Raw genomic sequence first — 6787 nt, forward strand, 5'->3', positions numbered from 1 at the left:
CCAGCGGATCCCATATCCCATCCCTGACAACGCCCAGTGCCAGAGGCTGGAGAAGATGGTACACCTCTGTCTGTCTGTCTCCAGCACTGATCCATCACCTCGGTTGCCATAAAAGTCAAGCCCCTACCAGCCTTTCATGTGTTCACAATCTCTCCTATGTCCAGACCCCCTATGGGGTACAGCTTCCTATTTGAAGAGGGGGAAACTGGTGGATTGAAAGGGTTGTTGCTGTCAAGAGGAGGGGCAGAGAAGGAAAATGGCCCGTGCTGTTGCTCCAGGCAGGCAGTGGGCATTGTTTCTAGTACAGAACCGTCACTCTTTTTCAGTTGCAGCCATAAAATCCCTGTCCCCCTGCAGAAGTGGCTGTGGTAGAGGATGTGTCGGTAAATCTCACTGTGTCTGGATTCACTGGCACAGGAGTGGGATGGGAGCCCAGGCGGGTTCCACCTGCTGAAGGCTCGGGAGGGCTGCACCTTGTCCAGGTTGAATGGGATGTGGCTTTCAGTCCTTCCACAGCTGGTGGCACCACAGCCTGGCACATCTCCTGATTGCCATTATCCTTAGCAGAGCCACTGTGTGTGTGTATCAAAGTGTTGTTACACATGACTTTGCAGATGTGCTAAGGACTGTTAAACAGGAACGTCCACACATTAGGGCAGGAAAACATGAGTTAAGTGCTCTCTGAGCAACTTGGAGAGAGTCCTCGTCCAGTGAGCCTTACCTCTAGCCCGTCTTGGGCAGCTCATGTTACAGTCAGATTAGACTGTTATTCTTGGCTACCCCCAGCCCAGATGAGTTAGGGGTGGTTCTCCAGCATCCCAGGAGGCACTGCTCCCAGCCATCCCTAGGTGGACCCTGGATCTTGCCCCAGCATGACAGTAGGAAAAGCCAGCAGCCAGGGGAGCCCTAAAGGGAAGCACTCTCCCTCCTCTAATCCCCTCCTTTCCCATTCTGGGCTCACCCCTTCCTTGGGAGCTCTCCTGTCCCTGCCATCCCCCAGGGTCCACCCATCCACATCCATCCTTCGGGGCTTCCCCAGCTTTCCCCCACCTCTATTCTAGCTCCAATCTACCCACCTCTTTTCTAGCTCAAGTTGGGCAGGCCCAGCCTGTAGATCCCTTTCCCTCCTTTCTCCTACTCCCTTCCTACAGGCAGCAGTGGGAGCAGGGCTGGGCTGCATCAGTCCAGCCCAACTGCACAGGGACAGACAGAAGTTAATGAAGACATTCCACTTTGAAGCCCCTTCATCTGAACCCTCATTACACAAGGGTTATTTTGTTGGGTGATCTGCAGCTGCACACTTGTTGTGGCATGGCTGTAGAGTGCATTCAAGGGGGCAATCATGTGACAAATGTCATGTCTGTCAGTGCCCTGAGTATTGCTGAACGCAGAAATGTTCTGTCTAAACCATCCTGGAAAAATGCTTGTTTTTAGCAAGTCCTCTTTTTAGTTACCTGTTCCAGGTCTGAGCATAATCAACCTCAAAATGTAAGAAGAAAATAATTGCAAGTAGTGCATGTTTAAATAAAGGAGAAAGATGAGCTCTGGACATTTATTTCAGAACTTAAAAAGCCAGTTCATGAATACAAGCAAAGGGATGATAAACACCCCCCAGGCTGGAGGCAACTGCACACCATGCACAGCCCACAGGGTGTGTGGCCCTGCCAGAAGTCAGGCCAGTAGGCCCCCAGAGAGCCCTGACAGCCTGCGGGGACTCGGGGCTGGAGTGTCTCTAGCTAGCCCCAGTTCAAGTGCTGGGTGTGGCTGTGTAAAGGGCCCCCTACCCCAATACTGAGGAGAAGAGGACTAGGGAGAAACAGGCTGCCTAGGACTCTGTAAGGGCTGCTAAGAATTAAGAGGCTCTGAGAAAAGCAGTGGTCCACTGGGTGCAGAAAGTTCAATCCACGCCTACAACACAGAAGCCTCAAGCCACGGCTGACAGGTCTGATGGCTGGCCAGGTGACCCAAGGGGCATGGCTATGGGCATGGGCTACTGGTGCCACCTTAGCCAGCTATCAGTTAGCAACCAGGGGTCCCCCCCAGCCAATTACACTGACCAGGAAACCAGCCACGGAGCTCCTGGAAGTGGCCACAGTGCTTCATCCGGTGCTCCCACTCCCCAGCTGGCACTTGCAGGGGCTGCACTGGCACTCCTGCCTGACCCCCCTGCTCATTGCCTAGTGGGGAGTGCAGCCTGTCAGGGGGTGCACAGTGCTCTCAGGGGGTGCACGTGAACCCCTGTGCATCCCCTATGTGTCACCACTGGCTATGGGCTTTATAAGAGCAGGACCCAGGCTGAGGCTTCAGTTTCACTTTGGCCTGCCTTGTGTAGGAGCTCCAGACTGCAGGGGCTGAGGGCAGCTCAGCATCACCATGTCCTGAAGTTCTTAATTGTGTTTATTGTATAAGATTGGAGGAGTGGGAGCAGCTATGAGGGGAGGTTTGGATGCAGCAGGGAGCACCTGGAGGCTTTGCCGTTGTTTGGGGAGTGGAGACAGGTGCAGTCCAAAGGATATGGAGAAGGGGCCTGCAGCTCAGAACAACTGAGTGAGAGGGCCCAGAGCCCAGGAGGGCTAAGAGGGAGTGCGACCCTGAAGCCAGAAGGCTGTATACGCAGGCCTAGAGCCCAGGAGGGCAAGGAGAGGGAGAGGGTCTGAAGCCTGAAGGGCTGCATGAGAGGACCCAGAGCCCAGGAAAGCAAAGAGAAAGGGCCTGAAACCCCAAAGGACTAGGTCTGACACCCATAAGGGCCCTGATGAGGCGTAGAAGAAGAGCATGAAGCCCATAGAGCTGAATGGGAGGGCCTGGAGCCCACTGAGGCAAGAGCAAAAGACCAGGGAAGACTGGCAGCCTTGTTATGATCAGGAAAGAGCAGGCATGCAAGGCCTAACTCTGTTTCTGAAGGCAGCCTCCTAGGATACAAAGATAATGGAACAGCTAAGGTGTGGCAGGCGAGAAAGCTGAACTATTTAAGGCCTGGAGGTTCATTCACTTTGCACATTTGAGCATTAATTTGTGGAGTGTAGCAATGTTAGATGTTTACACAACTTGGTGCATAGCAGCAGCTTTCAGATGCATCTTTTGATGAACTCCACCTCATATCAAATCCTCACTCATTCTCGTTTTCAACCAGCCACCTGAAGAAATGGATGGGCTTGTGGGTGTCATGCTTGTGGTCCCTGGCAGGTAGGAGAGTGAGCTTAATGTTCCCACCATGTGCTTTGAAACAAACATTTAAGAAAATGGTATGCAAACAACTGCAGTTTGGTCATCCTGTAGGTGTTGGTGAAGCGATAAAGTAGGAAGGAAGCAAAAGGCAGAGCTAAACACTCCTTGAATCCTGCCTGTGGACATATGGACAGTCAGTGAACATGCCTCCACCACAGCGCTCTCAGTGGGATGTAAGGGGCAGAGCTGTGTCAAATAGTGGAACTCAAAATGCTTGAAATAGCAAAACAATGGCAAATCTTGCCTACAAGGTATCAAACGTAGTTGTCTGTTTTGAAAGGAGCATTTGTCTTCCATGATAGAATAGCTGAAATACATTTATTTTCTTTCTTCTTGCAGGCTTTCCGTCCATCAGCAGGTCCTCACAAGTGAAGCGAGTGCCTTCCATCCCTTCTCCTCCTAAAGGAACAGACTCAAGTATGTCCTGACAGGAGATGAGGTCAAGAAGATCTGCATGCATAGGTGCATCAAGATGGATGGCTAAGTTGGCACCGACATCACCTATCCTGCTGGCTTCATAAGTTAGTCAGGACAGACCTTGGGAGAGCTGGAAAGGATTGGAGGCAAATGGGAATGTCTTTTAACAAATGACTTCCCTTATGCTTAGAGCTGGATGTCATCAACATTGAGAAGACAGGCAAGCACTTCTGTCTGGTGTATGATACAGGGATCCTTTTGCCATTTACTGGCGAACAGCTGGAGAGGCCAAGGTGAGTCCCTCTTTCTGGCACTGTGAGAGCCTTTAGAGTGCTGTGGAGTTTGGTGCAGCTGAAGGCAGAGCTGGGGTTTGTTGGGTGTCCGAAGCATTAGGGCCAAGGTTTACATTTGCACTTCTTCCTTTGAATGTGGGCAGATGGGCTGCCAAAGGACTGATGCAGTATCTGCCTTCATAGTCTGATTTAAGAAATGGAGACTCCTGCTCTTTCTGGGTGACAGGATGGGAGGCATGAGGGGTGCTGGTGAAGTGGATGCTGCTTGCAGAACCTCTGCATGTAAAAGAGCAGCAGCTGGTAGTCTGAGAGCTGGTGGGGTCCAGAGGGATCTCCGCTCAAAACTTCCCTTTGTGTAAGCTTGCCTTAGCACCTTCTGAGTGGGCAGGGTGTGTGGTGTTTGTGGGGCTGGTCAGCAGGTGGGCGCTCCAGCAGAACCAAGCCATTGCCTGCATTGCACAGTTGTGCTGGCAGAATAACATCATCTCAGGGTGGGAGAAGGCTGCATCTCTTCTCCCAGGAGTGGCCAATCTGTGGTCTGTGTGCCCAAGTGGTCTGGGCAGGCTCCATGTGTGGCATATGGCAGGTCAGGGAGGGAGCAGGCTACACAGTCTCATATAAAGCAGCAGATCAAGCAGGGAACATATGTCAGGGAGCAGAAAGCAGAGCAGCAGATGAGGCTGGGGAAGAGAATCTGAGTGGCACTTGGGGAGGCTGCAGGGCTAACGTACGATATGCCTGCCAAAAAGGTTGGTCCCCTCTGTTCCAGCCAGTGCAGCTGTCCTGGCAAAATGTCTGGCATGGGCTTTTGGGGAATTGGTATAGTTTTGTTGGCAGAACACCTTTGACAGGCCCTGCAATATAGCCCTAGACTACTAGCTGCAGTTTCTGGACATTGCGGTTCATGAAGCAAGCACCACTTCTTGGGGTAAGCTGGTATTTCTCAAGGAAATGACCATTGGGAAATGGTTCTGATTCAGGCACTTACCTCTTGGCCCCTTGCAAGTTATGTTTCACCTGCCTTTGTAAAATGGAAACTAATTGTATCTGAAACCAGTTGCCTTATGAGTGTTGTGTGCAGATTTGTTTCCTGGTCTGTGGGGGGTTGGGAGGACCCTTCATGAGAGAGGCACAAGCTGTAAAAAGAATGCAGCTCAGCAAGATATCCCTACATTTGTTACAGAGACAAAGTAATGGGACCCTATTGAGCTCGTTGGGATCAAAGCTATTTGAAGGTTCATAGATCTGCAAAATATTAACAAAATATCAACAAGCTGGAAAAGCGATAGACATTTCACAGTTTCTTAAACATATGGGTGACAGTTTCCAATACTGTTGTGCGAGATCAATTTCTCATTTACGCAGAATTACCCCAAACACGACTTACGTGCAGACAAAAGATTTCTGCATTTGCGGTGCTGTTAAAGTGAGGAATCAAACTTTTGTCTTTCCCAAACTTGCCAGCTTCGGAGTGACTGCTCTCCTGGTCCGTGGAGGCTACGTTTTTGTACATGCAGTGGTTGTGTCTTCACTTGGCACATGCAATACGCTTATGTCCTTTTCCAGATGCTTATTGACAATGCTGTTCCTTTAATCAGGTTTCCATTGTTGTAGGAACTTAAATTGTATTTATTTTGAATGAATAAAAAGCATTCTATAGCCATATTTTAGAAAAACTACAGAGAAAACATTTTAGATCTTATTCAAGTTTCAATATATTGTTCCAGAATACAAATATTTCTCTAAAAAAACCCATAGGATGTCCAGATAGATCAAAGAGTAAGGCTCCTTCTTTCTGGAAAAGGATTTTCCTTACTGTCTCAGTTAAACCGATAGATAAATTTCATGCTAAATGACTCTTTTAATGCAACAATAGTCTGGCAAATAGAAGCACAAATCAAACCAGGAATTTTGCTGCTCTGAGACTGGAGCACAGTGTCCCCATTAGAGTCCTGAGGGGCTGCAGCGTGTTCTGGTCTCATGCAGAGAGATCCGTGTATGGCTTCCAGGGAGTCCCCAGGATTCGTTCACGATGAATCCAGAACGCGTCCACTCCGGAAGAGGAGATGAGACAAAAGGGCAGAAAGCCGTTTTTGATGCAAGGAAGATGACCAGCCAGTGTGCTGGGGTGACCGATGCAAGCACAACATGCCAGCTAAACAGTTGCTTGGCTTCAGGAAACTGCTGATGCCTCGCTGATGATGCCTTCAGTGAAGTAGTTAAAGACACGAAGGGAGACAGATGTTCTGAATAATAGGGAGCCGCAGAGTAAATCACTGAGCAGCTCTGGCATACAATGTATGTGTGCCATTGCCCGAGACGCACTCAACGCTGCCGTTGCAGTGAATCTGCTGCGTTACTTGCTACCTGGGCTCAGTGAACGCACCTAGACAAGCAGGGGGGTCAGCACTGCAACCAGTGGGCTTTGCAGGTGCTTCCGGCCTCTGGCAATCCCACCAGTTGCCTGGCCATGGGTTTAGGCCAGCACATCGCTGCAGGCACCTCTGCCTGCTGTTGGTGCTTGCGCCCAGATACCACTCTTTGCTCTAGGGTTTCCAGGTGCCCGCGTGTTGGCCTAAGGACCCGGGCAGGTCCTTGCCTGGATGCGATCCCTTTCATTAGGTCAACAGAGTCATCGGACGAAGCACTTGGCAAACTTTGGGGCGCAGTCGCCCTTCTTCGGGCACGGGGAGTCGCTGCTGGTCTGCGACTCCAAGGCCTGAGAGACGCTAGAAGTGCGGCGGGAGGTCAGGGCGAAGGCAAACAGGGAGAGCTGGCTCGTGCGCGGCCCTGCTCTGCCCCGTCTCCAGGCGACCACAGCTGCCCCCGTCTGGAGCCTCCCCCACCTG

This window comes from Crocodylus porosus, unplaced genomic scaffold, assembly GCF_001723895.1.
Source record: "Crocodylus porosus isolate Cpor-Errol unplaced genomic scaffold, CroPor_comp1, whole genome shotgun sequence".
Classification (NCBI taxonomy): domain Eukaryota; kingdom Metazoa; phylum Chordata; order Crocodylia; family Crocodylidae; genus Crocodylus; species Crocodylus porosus.